The sequence below is a fragment of the Dendrobates tinctorius genome, unplaced genomic scaffold, assembly GCF_039654945.1.
Source record: "Dendrobates tinctorius isolate UK_male_01 unplaced genomic scaffold, ASM3965494v1 ptg000251l, whole genome shotgun sequence".
Lineage (NCBI taxonomy): Eukaryota > Metazoa > Chordata > Amphibia > Anura > Dendrobatidae > Dendrobates > Dendrobates tinctorius.
This window is the reverse complement of record NW_027361918.1, coordinates 10,257,521-10,278,540: the sequence shown is the minus strand read 5'-3', so window position 1 is coordinate 10,278,540 and position 21,020 is coordinate 10,257,521. Positions and strand designations below refer to the sequence as shown.

Genomic DNA, 21,020 nt, shown 5'->3' with positions numbered 1-21,020 from the left:
GGTGCTGTATACACTACTGGACACCAGAGAGATGGGGCTGTATACACTACTGGACGCAAGAGAGATGGAGCTGTATACACTACCAGACACCGCAGAGATGAGGCTGTATACACTACTGGACATCGGAGAGATGAGGCTGAATACAATACTGGACAAAGGAGAGATGGGACTGTATACACTACCGGACACCGGAGAGATGAGGCTGTATACACTATTGAACACCGGAGAGATGGACCTGTATACATTACTGGACACCGGAGAGATGAGGCTGTATACACTGCCGGACACCGGAGAGATGGGGCTGTATACACTACTGGACACCAGACAGATGGGGCTGTATACACTACTGGACACCAGAGAGATGAGGCTGTATACAGTACCGGACACCGGAGAGATGGGGATGTATACAGTACTGGACACCGGAGAGATGAGGCTGTATACGCTACCGGACACCGGGGAGATGAGGCTGTATACACTTCTGGACATCGTAGAGATGAGACTGTATACACTAATGGACACCAGAGAGATGGAGCTGTATACACTACCGGACACCAGAGAGATGGGGCTGTATACACTACCGGACACCAGAGAGGTGAGGCTGTATACACTACCAGACACCAGAGAGATGGGGCTGTATACACTACCGGAGACTGAAGAGATGATGCTGTACACACTACTGGACACCGGAGAGATGGGGTTGTATACACTACCGAACACCGGAGAGATGTGGCTGTATACACTACCGAACACTGGAGAGATGAGGCTGTATACACTACAGGACAGCGGAGAGATGAGGCTGTATAAACTACAGGACACCGGAAAGAAGAGACTGTATACACTACTGGACACCGGAGAGATGGGGCTGTATATACTACCGGACACCGGAGAGATGAGGCTGTATACACTACTGAACACCGGAGAGATGAGGCTGTATACACTACTGGACACCAGATAGATGGGGCTGTATACATTACTGGACACGGGACAGATGAGGCTGTATACGCTACAGGACACCAGAGAGATGAGGCTGTACACACTACCGGACACCGAAGAGATGAGGCTGTATACACTACCGGACACCGGAGAGATGAGGCTGTACACACTACCGGACATCGGAGAGATGGGGCTGTATACACGACCGGACACCGGAGAGATGAGGCTGTATACACTACCGGACACCGGAGAGATGGGGCTGTATACACTACCGGACACCGGAGAGATGAGGCTGTAAACACTACCGGACACCGGAGAGATGGGGCTGTATACACTACCGGACACCGGAGAGATGAGGCTGTACACACTACCGGACACCGGAGAGTTGAAGCTGTACACACTACCGGACACCGGAGAGATGAGGCTGTACACACTACCGGACACCGGAGAGATGGGGCTCAATACACTACCGGAGACTGGAGAGATGAGGCTGTATACACTACCAGACACCGGAGAGATGAGGCTGTATACACTACTGGACATCGGAGAGATGGATCTGTATACACTACCAGACACCGGAGAGATGAGGCTGTATCCACTACTGGACAGCGGAGAGATGGGGCGGTATACACTACCGGACACCAAAGAGATGAGGCTGTATACACTACTGGACACCGGAGAGATGAGGCTGTATACACTACAGGACAACGGAGAGATGGGGCTGTATACACTACTGGACACTGCAGAGATGGGGCTGTATACACTACCGGACACCGGAGAGATGAGGCTGTTTACACTACTGGACACCGGAGAGATGAGGCTGTATACACTACTGGACACCGGAGAGATGGTGCTGTATACACTACCGGACACTGGAGAGATGAGGCTGTATACACTACTGGACACCAGAGAGATGGGGCTTTATACACTACCGGACACCGGAGAGATGAGGCTGTATACACTAACGGAGACTGGAGAGATGAGGCTGTATACACTACTGGACACCGGAGAGATGAGACCGGAGAGATGGGGCTGTATACACTACTGGACACCGGAGAGATGAGGCTGTATACACTACCGGACACTGGAGAGATGGTGCTGTATACACTACCGGACACTGGAGAGATGGTGCTGTATACACTACCGGACACCGGAGAGATGAGGCTGTATACACTACCGGACACCGGAGAGATGAGGCTGTATACACTACTGGACACCGGAGAGATGGTGCTGTATACACTACCGGACACTGGAGAAATGAGGCTGTATACACTACTGGACACCGGAGAGATGAGGCTGTATACACTACTGGACACCGGAGAGATGAGGCTGTATACACTACTGGACACCGGAGACATGGGGCTGTATACACTACCGGACACCGGAGAGATGAGGCTGTATACACTACTGGACAATCTAGGGAGTGACAACTAGTGACAGTCTCTGCTCTCTAATGAGGCTGATAATTAATGACAGTCTCTACTCTCTAATGACAGTGATAATTATTGACAGTCTCAGCTCTCTAATGACAGTGATAATTAGTGACAGTCTCTGCTCTCTAATGAGGGTGATAATTAGTGACAGTCTCTGCTCTCTAATGACAGTGATAATTAGTGACAGTCTCTGCTCTCTAATGACAGTGATAATTAGTGACAGTCTCTGCTCTCTAATGAAGGTGATAATTAGTGACAGTCTCTGCTCTCTAATGACAGTGATAATTAGTGACAGTCTCTGCTCTCTAATGACAGTGATAATTAGTGACAGTCTCTGCTCTCTAATGAGGGTGATAATTAGTGACAGTCTCTGCTCGCTAATGACGGTGATAATTAGTGACAGTCCCTGCTCTCTAATGACAGTGATAATTAGTGACAGTCTCTGCTCTCTAATGACAGTGACAATTAGTGACAGTCTCTGCTCTCTAATGACAGTGATAATTAGTGACAGTCTCTGCTCTCTAATGAGGGTGATAATAAGTGACAGTCTCTGCTCTCTAATGAGGGTGATAATTAGTGACAGACTCTGCTCTCTAATGACGGTGATAATTAGTGACAGTCTCTGCTCTCTAATGACAGTGATAATTAGTGACAGTCTCTGCTCTCTAATGACAGTGATAATTAGTGACAGTCTCTGCTCGCTAATGACGGTGATAATTAGTGACAGTCCCTGCTCTCTAATGACGGTGATAATTAGTGACAGTCCCTGCTCTCTAATGACAGTGACAATTAGTGACAGTCTCTGCTCTCTAAAGACAGTGATAATTAGTGACATTCTCTGCTCTCTAATGAAGGTGATAATTAGTGACAGTCTCTGCTCTCTAATGAGGGTGATAATTAGTGACAGTCTCTGCTCTCTAATGAGGGTGATAATTAGTGACAGTATCTGCTCTTTAATGAGGGTGATAATTAGTGACAGTCTCTGCTCTCTAATGACAGTGATAATTACTGACAGTCTCTGCTCTCTAATGACAGTGATAATTAGTGACAGTCTCTGCTCTCTAATGAAGGTGATAATTAGTGACAGTCTCTGCTCTCTAATGACAGTGATAATTAGTGACAGACACTGCTCTCTAATGAGGGTGATAATTAGTGACAGTCTCTGCTCTCTAATGACAGTGATAATTAGTGACAGTCTCTGCTCTCTAATGACAGTGATAATTAGTGACAGTCTCTGCTCTCTAATGAGGGTGATAATTAGTGACAGTCTCTGCTCGCTAATGACGGTGATAATTAGTGACAGTCCCTGCTCTCTAATGACAGTGATAATTAGTGACAGTCTCTGCTCTCTAATGACAGTGACAATTAGTGACAGTCTCTGCTCTCTAATGACAGTGATAATTAGTGACAGTCTCTGCTCTCTAATGAGGGTGATAATAAGTGACAGTCTCTGCTCTCTAATGAGGGTGATAATTAGTGACAGACTCTGCTCTCTAATGACGGTGATAATTAGTGACAGTCTCTGCTCTCTAATGACAGTGATAATTAGTGACAGTCTCTGCTCTCTAATGACAGTGATAATTAGTGACAGTCTCTGCTCGCTAATGACGGTGATAATTAGTGACAGTCCCTGCTCTCTAATGACGGTGATAATTAGTGACAGTCCCTGCTCTCTAATGACAGTGACAATTAGTGACAGTCTCTGCTCTCTAAAGACAGTGATAATTAGTGACAGTCTCTGCTCTCTAATGAAGGTGATAATTAGTGACAGTCTCTGCTCTCTAATGAGGGTGATAATTAGTGACAGTCTCTGCTCTCTAATGAGGGTGATAATTAGTGACAGTATCTGCTCTTTAATGAGGGTGATAATTAGTGACAGTCTCTGCTCTCTAATGACAGTGATAATTACTGACAGTCTCTGCTCTCTAATGACAGTGATAATTAGTGACAGTCTCTGCTCTCTAATGAAGGTGATAATTAGTGACAGTCTCTGCTCTCTAATGACAGTGATAATTAGTGACAGACACTGCTCTCTAATGAGGGTGATAATTAGTGACAGTCTCTGCTCTCTAATGAGGGTGATAATTAGTGACAGTATCTGCTCTTTAATGAGGGTGATAATTAGTGACAGTCTCTGCTCTCTAATGACAGTGATAATTACTGACTGTCTCTGCTCTCTAATGAGGGTGATAATTAGTGACAGTATCTGCTCTTTAATGAGGGTGATAATTAGTGAAAGTCTCTGCTCTCTAAAGACAGTGATAATTAGTGACAGTCTCTGCTCTCTAATGAATGTGATAATTAGTGACAGTCTCTGCTCTCTAATGAGGGTGATAATTAGTGACAGTCTCTGCTCTCTAATGAGGGTGATAATTAGTGACAGTATCTACTCTTTAATGAGGGTGATAATTAGTGACAGTCTCTGCTCTCTAATGACAGTGATAATTACTGACAGTCTCTGCTCTCTAATGAAGGTGATAATTAGTGACAGTCTCTGCTCTCTAATGACAGTGATAATTAGTGACAGTCTCTGCTCTCTAATGAGGGTGATAATTAGTGACAGTCTCTGCTCTCTAATGACAGTGATAATTAGTGACAGTCTCTGCTCTCTAATGACAGATATAATTAGTGACAGTCTCTGCTCTCTAATGAGGGTGATAATTAGTGACAGTCTCTGCTCTCTAATGAAGGTGATAATTAGTCACAGTCTCTGCTCTCTAATGACAGTGATAATTAATGACAGTCTCTGCTCTTTAATGAGGGTGATAATTAGTGACAGTCTCTGCTCTCTAATGACAGTGATAATTAGTGACAGTCTCTGCTCTCTAATGAGGGTGATAATTAGTGACAGTCTCTGCTCTCTAATAAAGGTGATAATTAGTGACAGTCTCTGCTCTCTAATGAGGGTGATAATTAGTGACAGTCTCTGCTCTCTAATGAGGGTGATAATTAGTGACAGTCTCTGCTCTCTAATGACGGTGATAATTAGTGACAGTCTCTGCTCTCTAATGAGGGTGATAATTAGTGACAGTCTCTGCTCTCTAATGTGGGTGATAATTAGTGGCAGTCTCTGCTCTCTAATGACAGTGATAATTAGTGACAGTCTCTGCTCTCTAATGAAAGTGATAATTAGTGACAGTTTCTGCTCTCTAATGAGGGTGATAATTAGTGACAGTCTCTGCTCTCTAATGAGGGTGATAATTAGTGACAGTCTCTGCTCTCTAATGACAGTGATAATTAGTGACAGTCTCTGCTCTCTAATGAGGGTGATAATTAGTGACAGTCTCTGCTCTCTAATGAGGGTGATAATTAGAGACAGTCTGCTCTCTAATGACAGTGATAATTAGTGACAGTATCTGCTCTCTAATGAGGGTGATAATTAGTGACAGTCTCTGCTCTCTAATGAAGGTGATAATTAGTGACAGTCTCTGCTCTCTAATGAGGGTGATAATTAGTGACAGTCTCTGCTCTCTAATGAGGGTGATAATTAGTGACAGTCTCTGCTCTCTAATGAAGGTGATAATTAGTGACAGTCTCTGCTCTCTAATGAGGGTGATAATTAGTGACAGTCTCTGCTCTCTAATGACAGTGATAATTAGTGACAGTCTTTGCTCTCTAATGACAGTGATAATTAGTGACAGTCTCTGCTCTCTAATGAGGGTGATAATTAGTGACAGTCTCTGCTCTATAATGAGGGTGATAATTAGTGACAGTCTCTGCTCTCTAATGACAGTGATAATTAGTGACAGTCTCTGCTCTCTAATGACAGTGATAATTAGTGACAGTCTCTGCTCTCTAATGAGGGTGATAATTAGTGACAGTCTCTGCTCTCTAATGATGGTGATAATTAGTGACAGACACTGCTCTCTAATGAGGGTGATAATTAGTGACAGTCTCTGCTCTCTAATGACAGTGATAATTAGTGACAGTCTCTGCTCTCTAATGAGGGTGATAATTAGTGACAGACACTGCTCTCTAATGACAGTGATAATTAGTGACAGTCTCTGCTCTCTAATGAGGGTGATAATTAGTGACAGTCTCTGCTCTCTAATGAGGGTGATAATTAGTGACAGTCTGCTCTCTAATGACAGTGATAATTAGTGACAGTCTCTGCTCTCTAATGACAGAGATAATTAGTGACAGTCTCTGCTCTCTAATGAGGGTGATAATTAGTGACAGTCTCTGCTCTCTAATGACAGAGATAATTAGTGACAGTCTCTGCTCTCTAATAAGGGTGATAATGAGTGACAGTCTCTGCTCTCTAATGAAGGTGATAATTAGTGACAGTCTCTGCTCTCTAATGAGGGTGATAATTAGTGACAGTCTCTGCTCTCTAATGACAGTAATAATTAGTGACAGTCTCTGCTCTCTAATGACAGTGATAATTAGTGACAGTCTCTGCTCTCTAATGAGGGTGATAATTAGTGACAGTCTCTGCTCTCTAAAGAGGGTGATAATTAGTGACAGTCTCTGCTCTCTAATGACAGTGATAATTAGTGACAGTCTCTGCTCTCTAATGACAGTGATAATTAGTGACAGTCTCTGCTCTCTAATGACGGTGATAATTAGTGACAGTCTCTGCTCTCTGATGAGGGTGATAATTAGTGACAGTCTCTGCTCTCTAATGAGGGTGATAATTAGTGACAGTCTCTGCTCTCTAATGAGGGTGATAATTAGTGACAGTCTGCTCTCTAATGACGGTGATAATTAGTGACAGTCTCTGCTCTCTAATGACAGTGATAATTACTGACAGTCTCTGCTCTAATGAAGGTGATAATTAGTGACAGTCTCTGCTCTCTAATTAGGGTGATAATTAGTGACAGTCTCTGCTCTCTAATGAGGGTGATAATTAGTGACAGTCTCTGCTCTCTAATGAGGGTGATAATTAGTGACAGTCTGCTCTCTAATGACGGTGATAATTTGTGACAGTCTCTGCTCTCTAATGAGGGTGATAATTAGTGACAGTCTCTGCTCTCTAATGAGGGTGATAATTAGTGACAGTCTGCTCTCTAATGACGGTGATAATTAGTGACAGTCTCTGCTCTCTAATGAAGGTAATAATTAGTGACAGTCTCTGCTCTCTAATGACAGTGATAATTAGTGACAGTCTCTGCTCTCTAATGAGGGTGATAATTAGTGACAGTCTCTGCTCTCTAATGAGGGTGATAATTACTGACAGTCTCTGCTCTCTAATAACGGTGATAATTAGTGACAGTCTCTGCTCTCTAATGAGGGTGATAATTAGTGACAGTCTCTGCTCTCTAATGAGGGTGATAATTAGTGACAGTCTCTGCTCTCTAATGAGGGTGATAATTAGTGACAGTCTGCTCTCTAATGACGGTGATAATTAGTGACAGTCTCTGCTCTCTAATGACAGTGATAATTACTGACAGTCTCTGCTCTAATGAAGGTGATAATTAGTGACAGTCTCTGCTCTCTAATGAGGGTGATAATTAGTGACAGTCTCTGCTCTCTAATGAGGGTGATAATTAGTGACAGTCTCTGCTCTCTAATGAGGGTGATAATTAGTGACAGTCTCTGCTCTCTAATGAAGGTGATAATTAGTGACAGTCTCTGCTCTCTAATGACAGTGATAATTAGTGACAGTCTCTGCTCTCTAATGACAGTGATAATTAGTGACAGTCTCTGCTCTCTAATGACAGTGATAATTAGTGACAGTCTCTGCTCTCTAATGAGGGTGATAATTAGTGACAGTCTCTGCTCTCTAATGACAGTGATAATTAGTGACAGTCTCTGCTTTCTAATGACAGTGATAATTAGTGACAGTCTCTGCTCTCTAATGAAGGTGATAATTAGTGACAGTCTCTGCTCTCTAATGACAGAGATAATTAGTGACAGTCTCTGCTCTCTAATGAGGGTGATAATTAGTGACAGTCTCTGCTCTCTAATGAAGGTGATAATTAGTGACAGTCTCTGCTCTCTAATGAGGGTGATAATTAGTGACAGTCTCTGCTCTCTAATGAAGGTGATAATTAGTGACAGTCTCTGCTCTCTAATGAGGGTGATAATTAGTGACAGTCTCTGCTCTCTAATGAGGGTGATAATTACTGACAGTCTCTGCTCTCTAATGAGGGTGATAATTAGTGACAGTCTCTGCTCTCTAATGAAGGTAATAATTAGTGACAGTCTCTGCTCTCTAATGACAGTGATAATTAGTGACAGTCTCTGCTCTCTAATGAGGGTGATAATTAGTGACAGTCTCTGCTCTCTAATGAGGGTGATAATTAGTGACAGTCTCTGCTCTCTAATAACGGTGATAATTAGTGAGTCTCTGCTCTCTAATGAGGGTGATAATTAGTGACAGTCTCTGCTCTCTAATGAGGGTGATAATTACTGACAGTCTCTGCTCTCTAATGAGGGTGATAATTAGTGACAGTTTCTGCTCTCTAATGACGGTGATAATTAGTGACAGTCTCTGCTCTCTAATGAGGGTGATAATAAGTGACAGTCTCTTCTCTCTAATGAGGGTGATAATCAGTGACAGACTCTGCTCTCTAATGACGGTGATAATTAGTGACAGTCTCTGCTCTCTAATGACAGTGATAATTAGTGACAGTCTCTGCTCGCTAATGACGGTGATAATTAGAGACAGTCCCTGCTCTCTAATGACGGTGATAATTAGTGACAGTCCCTGCTCTCTAATGACAGTGACAATTAGTGACAGTCTCTGCTCTCTAAAGACAGTGATAATTAGTGACAGTCTCTGCTCTCTAATGAAGGTGATAATTAGTGACAGTCTCTGCTCTCTAATGAGGGTGATAATTAGTGACAGTCTCTGCTCTCTAATGAGGGTGATAATTAGTGACAGTATCTGCTCTTTAATGAGGGTGATAATTAGTGACAGTCTCTGCTCTCTAATGACAGTGATAATTACTGACAGTCTCTGCTCTCCAATGACAGTGATAATTAGTGACAGTCTCTGCTCTCTAATGAAGGTGATAATTAGTGACAGTCTCTGCTCTCTAATGACAGTGATAATTAGTGACAGACACTGCTCTCTAATGAGGGTGATAATTAGTGACAGTCTCTGCTCTCTAATGACAGTGATAATTAGTGACAGTCTCTGCTCTCTAATGACAGTGATAATTAGTGACAGTCTCTGCTCTCTAATGAGGGTGATAATTAGTGACAGTCTCTGCTCGCTAATGACGGTGATAATTAGTGACAGTCCCTGCTCTCTAATGACAGTGATAATTAGTGACAGTCTCTGCTCTCTAATGAGGGTGATAATAAGTGACAGTCTCTGCTCTCTAATGAGGGTGATAATTAGTGACAGACTCTGCTCTCTAATGACGGTGATAATTAGTGACAGTCTCTGCTCTCTAATGACGGTGATAATTAGTGACAGACTCTGCTCTCTAATGAGGGTGATAATTAGTGACAGTCTCTGCTCTCTAATGACAGTGATAATTAGTGACAGTCTCTGCTCTCTAATGACAGTGATAATTAGTGACAGTCTCTGCTCGCTAATGACGGTGATAATTAGTGACAGTCCCTGCTCTCTAATGACGGTGATAATTAGTGACAGTCCCTGCTCTCTAATGACAGTGACAATTAGTGACAGTCTCTGCTCTCTAAAGACAGTGATAATTAGTGACAGTCTCTGTTCTCTAATGAAGGTGATAATTAGTGACAGTCTCTGCTCTCTAATGAGGGTGATAATTAGTGACAGTCTCTGCTCTCTAATGAGGGTGATAATTAGTGACAGTATCTGCTCTTTAATAAGGGTGATAATTAGAGACAGTCGTTGCTCTCTAATGACAGTGATAATTACTGACAGTGTCTGCTCTCTAATGACAGTGATAATTAGTGACAGTCTCTGCTCTCTAATGAAGGTGATAATTAGTGACAGTCTCTGCTCTCTAATGACAGTGATAATTAGTGACAGACACTGCTCTCTAATGAGGGTGATAATTAGTGACAGTCTCTGCTCTCTAATGAGGGTGATAATTAGTGACAGTATCTGCTCTTTAATGAGGGTGATAATTAGTGACAGTCTCTGCTCTCTAAAGACAGTGATAATTAGTGACAGTCTCTGCTCTCTAATGAAGGTGATAATTAGTGACAGTCTCTGCTCTCTAATGAGGGTGATAATTAGTGACAGTCTCTGCTCTCTAATGAGGGTGATAATTAGTGACAGTATCTGCTCTTTAATGAGGGTGATAATTAGTGACAGTCTCTGCTCTCTAATGACAGTGATAATTACTGACAGTCTCTGCTCTCTAATGAAGGTGATAATTAGTGACAGTCTCTGCTCTCTAATGACAGTGATAATTAGTGACAGTCTCTGCTCTCTAATGAGGGTGATAATTAGTGACAGTCTCTGCTCTCTAATGAGGGTGATAATTAGTGACAGTCTCTGCTCTCTAATGAAGGTGATAATTAGTGACAGTCTCTGCTCTCTAATGACAGTGATAATTAGTGACAGACACTGCTCTCTAATGAGGGTGATAATTAGTGACAGTCTCTGCTCTCTAATGAGGGTGATAATTAGTGACAGTATCTGCTCTTTAATGAGGGTGATAATTAGTGACAGTCTCTGCTCTCTAAAGACAGTGATAATTAGTGACAGTCTCTGCTCTCTAATGAAGGTGATAATTAGTGACAGTCTCTGCTCTCTAATGAGGGTGATAATTAGTGACAGTCTCTGCTCTCTAATGAGGGTGATAATTAGTGACAGTATCTGCTCTTTAATGAGGGTGATAATTAGTGACAGTCTCTGCTCTCTAATGACAGTGATAATTACTGACAGTCTCTGCTCTCTAATGAAGGTGATAATTAGTGACAGTCTCTGCTCTCTAATGACAGTGATAATTAGTGACAGTCTCTGCTCTCTAATGAGGGTGATAATTAGTGACAGTCTCTGCTCTCTAATGACAGTGATAATTAGTGACAGTCTCTGCTCTCTAATGACAGACATAATTAGTGACAGTCTCTGCTCTCTAATGAGGGTGATAATTAGTGACAGTCTCTGCTCTCTAATGAAGGTGATAATTAGTGACAGTCTCTGCTCTCTAATGACAGTGATAATTAGTGACAGTCTCTGCTCTTTAATGACGGTGATAATTAGTGACAGTCTCTGCTCTCTAATGACAGTGATAATTAGTGACAGTCTCTGCTCGCTAATGACGGTGATAATTAGTGACAGTCCCTGCTCTCTAATGACGGTGATAATTAGTGACAGTCCCTGCTCTCTAATGACAGTGACAATTAGTGACAGTCTCTGCTCTCTAAAGACAGTGATAATTAGTGACAGTCTCTGCTCTCTAATGAAGGTGATAATTAATGACAGTCTCTGCTCTCTAATGAGGGTGATAATTAGTGACAGTCTCTGCTCTCTAATGAGGGTGATAATTAGTGACAGTATCTGCTCTTTAATGAGGGTGATAATTAGTGACAGTCTCTGCTCTCTAATGATAGTGATAATTACTGACAGTCTCTGCTCTCTAATGACAGTGATAATTAGTGACAGTCTCTGCTCTCTAATGAAGGTGATAATTAGTGACAGTCTCTGCTCTCTAATGACAGTGATAATTAGTGACAGACACTGCTCTCTAATGAGGGTGATAATTAGTGACAGTCTCTGCTCTCTAATGAGGGTGATAATTAGTGACAGTATCTGCTCTTTAATGAGGGTGATAATTAGTGACAGTCTCTGCTCTCTAATGACAGTGATAATTACTGACAGTCTCTGCTCTCTAATGAGGGTGATAATTAGTGACAGTATCTGCTCTTTAATGAGGGTGATAATTAGTGACAGTCTCTGCTCTCTAAAGACAGTGATAATTAGTGACAGTCTCTGCTCTCTAATGAAGGTGATAATTAGTGACAGTCTCTGCTCTCTAATGAGGGTGATAATTAGTGACAGTCTCTGCTCTCTAATGAGGGTGATAATTAGTGACAGTATCTGCTCTTTAATGAGGGTGATAATTAGTGACAGTCTCTGCTCTCTAATGACAGTGATAATTACTGACAGTCTCTGCTCTCTAATGAAGGTGATAATTAGTGACAGTCTCTGCTCTCTAATGACAGTGATAATTAGTGACAGTCTCTGCTCTCTAATGAGGGTGATAATTAGTGACAGTCTCTGCTCTCTAATGACAGTGATAATTAGTGACAGTCTCTGCTCTCTAATGACAGATATAATTAGTGACAGTCTCTGCTCTCTAATGAGGGTGATAATTAGTGACAGTCTCTGCTCTCTAATGAAGGTGATAATTAGTGACAGTCTCTGCTCTCTAATGACAGTGATAATTAGTGACAGTCTCTGCTCTTTAATGAGGGTGATAATTAGTGACAGTCTCTGCTCTCTAATGACAGTGATAATTAGTGACAGTCTCTGCTCTCTAATGAGGGTGATAATTAGTGACAGTCTCTGCTCTCTAATAAAGGTGATAATTAGTGACAGTCTCTGCTCTCTAATGAGGGTGATAATTAGTGACAGTCTCTGCTCTCTAATGAGGGTGATAATTAGTGACAGTCTCTGCTCTCTAATGACGGTGATAATTAGTGACAGTCTCTGCTCTCTAATGAGGGTGATAATTAGTGACAGTCTCTGCTCTCTAATGTGGGTGATAATTAGTGGCAGTCTCTGCTCTCTAATGACAGTGATAATTAGTGACAGTCTCTGCTCTCTAATGAAAGTGATAATTAGTGACAGTTTCTGCTCTCTAATGAGGGTGATAATTAGTGACAGTCTCTGCTCTCTAATGAGGGTGATAATTAGTGACAGTCTCTGCTCTCTAATGACAGTGATAATTAGTGACAGTCTCTGCTCTCTAATGAGGGTGATAATAAGTGACAGTCTCTGCTCTCTAATGAGGGTGATAATTAGTGACAGTCTGCTCTCTAATGACAGTGATAATTAGTGACAGTCTCTGCTCTCTAATGACAGAGATAATTAGTGACAGTCTCTGCTCTCTAATGAGGGTGATAATTAGTGACAGTCTCTGCTCTCTAATGACAGAGATAATTAGTGACAGTCTCTGCTCTCTAATGAGGGTGATAATTAGTGACAGTCTCTGCTCTCTAATGAAGGTGATAATTAGTGACAGTTTCTGCTCTCTAATGAGGGTGATAATTAGTGACAGTCTCTGCTCTCTAATGAGGGTGATAATTAGTGACAGTCTCTGCTCTCTAATGAAGGTGATAATTAGTGACAGTCTCTGCTCTCTAATGAGGGTGATAATTAGTGACAGTCTCTGCTCTCTAATGAGGGTGATAATTAGTGACAGTCTCTGCTCTCTAATGAGGGTGATAATTAGTGACAGTCTCTGCTCTCTAATGAGGGTGATAATTAGTGACAGTCTCTGCTCTCTAATGACAGTGATAATTAGTGACAGTCTCTGCTCTCTAATGACAGTGATAATTAGTGACAGTCTCTGCTCTCTAATGAGGGTGATAATTAGTGACAGTCTCTGCTCTCTAATGATGGTGATAATTAGTGACAGACACTGCTCTCTAATGAGGGTGATAATTAGTGACAGTCTCTGCTCTCTAATGACAGTGATAATTAGTGACAGTCTCTGCTCTCTAATGAGGGTGATAATTAGTGACAGACACTGCTCTCTAATGACGGTGATAATTAGTGACAGTCTCTGCTCTCTAATGAGGGTGATAATTAGTGACAGTCTCTGCTCTCTAATGAGGGTGATAATTAGTGACGTCTGCTCTCTAATGACGGTGATAATTAGTGACAGTCTCTGCTCTCTAATGACAGAGATAATTAGTGACAGTCTCTGCTCTCTAATGAGGGTGATAATTAGTGACAGTCTCTGCTCTCTAATGACAGAGATAATTAGTGACAGTCTCTGCTCTCTAATGAGGGTGATAATTAGTGACAGTCTCTGCTCTCTAATGAAGGTGATAATTAGTGACCGTCTCTGCTCTCTAATGAGGGTGATAATTAGTGACAGTCTCTGCTCTCTAATGAGGGTGATAATTAGCGACAGTCTCTGCTCTCTAATGAAGGTGATAATTAGTGACAGTCTCTGCTCTCTAATGAGGGTGATAATTAGTGACAGTCTCTGCTCTCTAATGACAGTGATAATTAGTGACAGTCTCTGCTCTCTAATGACAGTGATAATTAGTGACAGTCTCTGCTCTCTAATGAGGGTGATAATTAGTGACAGTCTCTGCTCTCTAAAGAGGGTGATAATTAGTGACAGTCTCTGCTCTCTAATGACGGTGATAATTAGTGACAGTCTCTGCTCTCTAATGACAGTGATAATTAGTGACAGTCTCTGCTCTCTAATGACGGTGATAATTAGTGACAGTCTCTGCTCTCTAATGAGGGTGATAATTAGTGACAGTCTCTGCTCTCTAATGAGGGTGATAATTAGTGACAGTCTCTGCTCTCTAATGAGGGTGATAATTAGTGACAGTCTGCTCTCTAATGACGGTGATATTTAGTGACAGTCTCTGCTCTCTAATGACAGTGATAATTACTGACAGTCTCTGCTCTAATGAAGGTGATAATTAGTGACAGTCTCTGCTCTCTAATGTGGGTGATAATTAGTGACAGTCTCTGCTCTCTAATGAGGGTGATAATTAGTGACAGTCTCTGCTCTCTAATGAGGGTGATAATTAGTGACAGTCTCTGCTCTCTAATGAGGGTGATAATTAGTGACAGTCTGCTCTCTAATGACGGTGATAATTAGTGACAGTCTCTGCTCTCTAATGACAGTGATAATTACTGACAGTCTCTGCTCTCTAATGACAGTGATAATTAGTGACAGTCTCTGCTCTCTAATGAGGGTGATAATTAGTGACAGTCTCTGCTCTCTAATGACAGTGATAATTAGTGACAGTCTCTGCTTTCTAATGACAGTGATAATTAGTGACAGTCTCTGCTCTCTAATGAAGGTGATAATTAGTGACAGTCTCTGCTCTCTAATGACAGAGATAATTAGTGACAGTCTCTGCTCTCTAATGAGGGTGATAATTAGTGACAGTCTCTGCTCTCTAATGAAGGTGATAATTAGTGACAGTCTCTGCTCTCTAATGAGGGTGATAATTAGTGACAGTCTCTGCTCTCTAATGAAGGTGATAATTAGTGACAGTCTCTGCTCTCTAATGAGGGTGATAATTAGTGACAGTCTCTGCTCTCTAATGAGGGTGATAATTAGTGACAGTCTCTGCTCTCTAATGAGGGTGATAATTACTGACAGTCTCTGCTCTCTAATGAGGGTGATAATTAGTGACAGTCTCTGCTCTCTAATGAAGGTGATAATTAGTGACAGTCTCTGCTCTCTAATGACAGTGATAATTAGTGACAGTCTCTGCTCTCTAATGAGGGTGATAATTAGTGACAGTCTCTGCTCTCTAATGAGGGTGATAATTAGTGACAGTCTCTGCTCTCTAATAACGGTGATAATAAGTGACAGACTCTGCTCTCTAATGAGGGTGATAATTAGTGACAGTCTGCTCTCTAATGAGGGTGATAATTACTGACAGTCTCTGCTCTCTAATGAGGGTGATAATTAGTGACAGTCTCTGCTCTCTAATGACGGTGATAATTAGTGACAGTCTCTGCTCTCTAATGAGGGTGATAATTAGTGACAGTCTCTGCTCTCTAATGACGGTGATAATTAGTGACAGTCTCTGCTCTCTAATGAGGGTGATAATTAGTGACAGTCACTGCTCTCTAATGACGGTGATAATTAGTGACAGTCTCTGCTCTCTAATGACGGTGATAATTAGTGACAGTCTCTGCTCTCTAATGACAGTGATAATTAGTGACAGTCTCTGCTCGCTAATGACGGTGATAATTAGTGACAGTCCCTGCTCTCTAATGACGGTGATAATTAGTGACAGTCCCTGCTCTCTAATGACAGTGACAATTAGTGACAGTCTCTGCTCTCTAAAGACAGTAATAATTAGTGACAGTCTCTGCTCTCTAATGAAGGTGATAATTAATGACAGTCTCTGCTCTCTAATGAGGGTGATAATTAGTGACAGTCTCTGCTCTCTAATGAGGGTGATAATTAGTGACAGTATCTGCTCTTTAATGAGGGTGATAATTAGTGACAGTCTCAGCTCTCTAATGATAGTGATAATTACTGACAGTCTCTGCTCTCTAATGACAGTGATAATTAGTGACAGTCTCTGCTCTCTAATGAAGGTGATAATTAGTGACAGTCTCTGCTCTCTAATGACAGCGATAATTAGTGACAGACACTGCTCTCTAATGAGGGTGATAATTAGTGACAGTCTCTGCTCTCTAATGAGGGTGATAATTAGTGACAGTATCTGCTCTTTAATGAGGGTGATAATTAGTGACAGTCTCTGCTCTCTAATGACAGTGATAATTACTGACAGTCTCTGCTCTCTAATGAGGGTGATAATTAGTGACAGTATCTGCTCTTTAATGAGGGTGATAATTAGTGACAGTCTCTGCTCTCTAAAGACAGTGATAATTAGTGACAGTCTCTGCTCTCTAATGAAGGTGATAATTAGTGACAGTCTCTGCTCTCTAATGAGGGTGATAATTAGTGACAGTCTCTGCTCTCTAATGAGGGTGATAATTAGTGACAGTATCTGCTCTTTAATGAGGGTGATAATTAGTGACAGTCTCTGCTCTCTAATGAAGGTGATAATTAGTGACAGTCTCTGCTCTCTAATGACAGTGATAATTACTGACAGTCTCTGCTCTCTAATGAAGGTGATAATTAGTGACAGTCTCTGCTCTCTAATGACAGTGATAATTAGTGACAGTCTCTGCTCTCTAATGAGGGTGATAATTAGTGACAGTCTCTGCTCTCTAATGACAGTGATAATTAGTGACAGTCTCTGCTCTCTAATGACAGATATAATTAGTGACAGTCTCTGCTCTCTAATGAGGGTGATAATTAGTGACAGTCTCTGCTCTCTAATGAAGGTGATAATTAGTGACAGTCTCTGCTCTCTAATGACAGTGATAATTAGTGACAGTCTCTGCTCTTTAATGAGGGTGATAATTAGTGACAGTCTCTGCTCTCTAATGACAGTGATAATTAGTGACAGTCTCTGCTCTCTAATGAGGGTGATATTAGTGACAGTCTCTGCTCTCTAATGAAGGTGATAATTAGTGACAGTCTCTGCTCTCTAATGACAGTGATAATTAGTGACAGTCTCTGCTCTCTAATGACAGTGATAATTAGTGACAGTCTCTGCTCTCTAATGAAGGTGATAATTAGTGACAGTCTCTGCTCTCTAATGACAGTGATAATTAGTGACAGTCTCTGCTCTCTAATGACAGTGATAATTAGTGACAGTCTCTGCTCTCTAATGAAGGTGATAATTAGTGACAGTCTCTGCTCTCTAATGAGGATGATAATTAGTGACAGTCTCTGCTCTCTAATGAAGGTGATAATTAGTGACAGTCTCTGCTCTCTAATGAGGGTGATAATTAGTGACAGTCTCTGCTCTCTAATGAAGGTGATAATTAGTGACAGTCTCTGCTCTCTAATGAGGGTGATAATTAGTGACAGTCTCTGCTCTCTAATGAAGGTGATAATTAGTGACAGTCTCTGCTCTCTAATGAGGGTGATAATTAGTGACAGTCTCTGCTCTCTAATGAGGGTGATAATTAGTGACAGTCTCTGCTCTCTAATGACGGTGATAATTAGTGACAGTCTCTGCTCTCTAATGAGGGTGATAATTAGTGACAGTCTCTGCTCTCTAATGAAGGTGATAATTAGTGACAGTCTCTGCTCTCTAATGAGTGTGATAATTAGTGACAGTCTCTGCTCTCTAATGAGGGAGATAATTAGTGACAGTCTCTGCTCTCTAATGAGGGTGATAATTAGTGACAGTCTCTGCTCTCTAATGAGGGTGATAATTAGTGACAGTCTCTGCTCTCTAATGAGGGTGATAATTAGTGACAGTCTCTGCTCTCTAATGAAGGTGATAATTAGTGACAGTCTCTGCTCTCTAATGACAGTGATAATTAGTGACAGTCTCTGCTCTCTAATGAGGGTGATAATTAGTGACAGTCTCTGCTCTCTAATGAGGGTGATATTAGTGACAGTCTCTGCTCTCTAATGAAGGTGATAATTAGTGACAGTCTCTGCTCTCTAATGACAGTGATAATTAGTGACAGTCTCTGCTCTCTAATGAGGGTGATAATTAGTGACAGTCTCTGCTCTCTAATGAGGGTGATAATTAGTGACAGTCTCTGCTCTCTAATGAGGGTGATAATTAGTGACAGTCTCTGCTCTCTAATGAGGGTGATAATTAGTGACAGTCTCTGCTCTCTAATGAGGGTGATAATTAGTGACAGTCTCTGCTCTCTAATGAGGGTGATATTAGTGACAGTCTCTGCTCTCTAATGAAGGTGATAATTAGTGACAGTCTCTGCTCTCTAATGACAGTGATAATTAGTGACAGTCTCTGCTCTCTAATGACAGTGATAATTAGTGACAGTCTCTGCTCTCTAATGACAGTGATAATTAGTGACAGTCTCTGCTCTCTAATGAAGGTGATAATTAGTGACAGTCTCTGCTCTCTAATGACAGTGATAATTAGTGACAGTCTCTGCTCTCTAATGACAGTGATAATTAGTGACAGTCTCTGCTCTCTAATGAAGGTGATAATTAGTGACAGTCTCTGCTCTCTAATGAGGGTGATAATTAGTGACAGTCTCTGCTCTCTAATGAAGGTGATAATTAGTGACAGTCTCTGCTCTCTAATGAGGGTGATAATTAGTGACAGTCTCTGCTCTCTAATGAAGGTGATAATTAGTGACAGTCTCTGCTCTCTAATGAGGGTGATAATTAGTGACAGTCTCTGCTCTCTAATGAAGGTGATAATTAGTGACAGTCTCTGCTCTCTAATGAGGGTGATAATTAGTGACAGTCTCTGCTCTCTAATGAAGGTGATAATTAGTGACAGTCTCTGCTCGCTAATGAGGGTGATAATTAGTGACAGTCTCTGCTCTCTAATGAAGGTGATAATTAGTGACAGTCTCTGCTCTCTAATGAGGGTGATAATTAGTGACAGTCTCTGCTCTCTAATGAGGGTGATAATTAGTGACAGTCTCTGCTCTCTAATGACGGTGATAATTAGTGACAGTCTCTGCTCTCTAATGAGGGTGATAATTAGTGACAGTCTCTGCTCTCTAATGACGGTGATAATTAGTGACAGTCTCTGCTCTCTAATGAGGGTGATAATTAGTGACAGTCTCTGCTCGCTAATGACGGTGATAATTAGTGACAGTCCCTGCTCTCTAATGACAGTGATAATTAGTGACAGTCTCTGCTCTCTAATGACAGTGATAATTAGTGACAGTCTCTGCTCTCTAATGAGGGTGATAATTAGTGACAGTCTCTGCTCTCTAATGACGGTGATAATTAGTGACAGTCTCTGCTCTCTAATGACGGTGATAATTAGTGACAGTCTCTGCTCTCTAATGACAGTGATAATTAGTGACAGTCTCTGCTCTCTAATGAAGGTGATAATTAGTGACAGTCTCTGCTCTCTAATGACAGTGATAATTAGTGACAGTCCCTGCTCTCTAATGACAGTGATAATTAGTGACAGTCTCTGCTCTCTAATGACAGTGATAATTAGTGACAGTCTCTGCTCTCTAATGAGGGTGATAATTAGTGACAGTCTCTGCTCTCTAATGACGGTGATAATTAGTGACAGACACTGCTCTCTAATGACAGTGATAATTAGTGACAGTCTCTGCTCTCTAATGACAGTGATAATTAGTGACAGTCTCTGCTCTCTAATGAGGGTGATAATTAGTGACAGTCTCTGCTCTCTAATGACGGTGATAATTAGTGACAGTCTCTGCTCTCTAATGACAGTGATAATTAGTGACAGTCTCTGCTCTCTAATGACAGTGATAATTAGTGACAGTCTCTGCTCTCTAATGAAGGTGATAATTAGTGACAGTCTCTGCTCTCTAATGACAGTGATAATTAGTGACAGTCTCTGCTCTCTAATGACAGTGATAATTAGTGACAGTCTCTGCAATTAGTGACAGTCTCTGCTCTCTAATGAAGGTGATAATTAGTGACAGTCTCCGCTCTCTAATGAGGGTGATAATTAGTGACAGTCTCTGCTCTCTAATGACAGTGATAATTAGTGACAGTCTCTGCTCTCTAATGAGTGTAATTAGAGTTCCGTAATTAGTGAGTGCCCCTGGTGGGCGGTCTGTCTCGGGGGTCTCACGCTGGGGGTCTCTTCTTACCTTTCTTCTTCTGCAGATTTTTCTTTCCACGATTTTATCTTGCAAAACAGAAATTTTAGGAAAAGCTAATCTCCACTGCGCAAGCGCAGAAAAGTGACAGCAGGCTCTGAGCGTGCGTAGAAGCCGGTCACTGTTCCTAATGCGCAGGCGCAGCACCGGAGGCATTTCACCCAGCTCGCGTGCGCCGTGTGACACAGGGGTGGGCGTGTCCCGGTCATGCGCAGCAGTCATCGCAGCTTCTGCGCCGCCATTTTTGTTGTGGTAACGACATGCCCACAGTTTGTGTCCAGATCTGAGGTGAATATTGGGGACCTGAGAGAATCCCCTCCGGTGCAGAGAGCAGAGCACTGATACCACGACAATGGCGGCGACTCCTGGCTCCTCACACTGACCCCACTGTCGTCTCCTCCTTTGGTTTTGTTATGTTTTTTGTTTTTTTATGGAATTGCTGCTGA

General features: G+C 41.8%; 1 protein-coding gene across 2 annotated transcripts in view; it reads right to left on the bottom strand.

Moving 5' to 3' along the window:
* The window catches only part of LOC141065389 (zinc finger protein 212-like), a 41,012-nt gene extending 20,329 nt beyond the window's left edge, over positions 1–20,683 (bottom strand). Inside the window, exon 1 of one of the 2 annotated variants that reach the window (XM_073557857.1) lies at positions 20,566–20,683. The gene's annotated coding sequence lies outside the window, so the exon portion shown is untranslated. The remainder of the gene's footprint in view (positions 1–20,565) is intronic. The other variant, XM_073557859.1, reaches the window with a different exon arrangement.
* Positions 20,684–21,020: the final 337 nt, after the last annotated feature.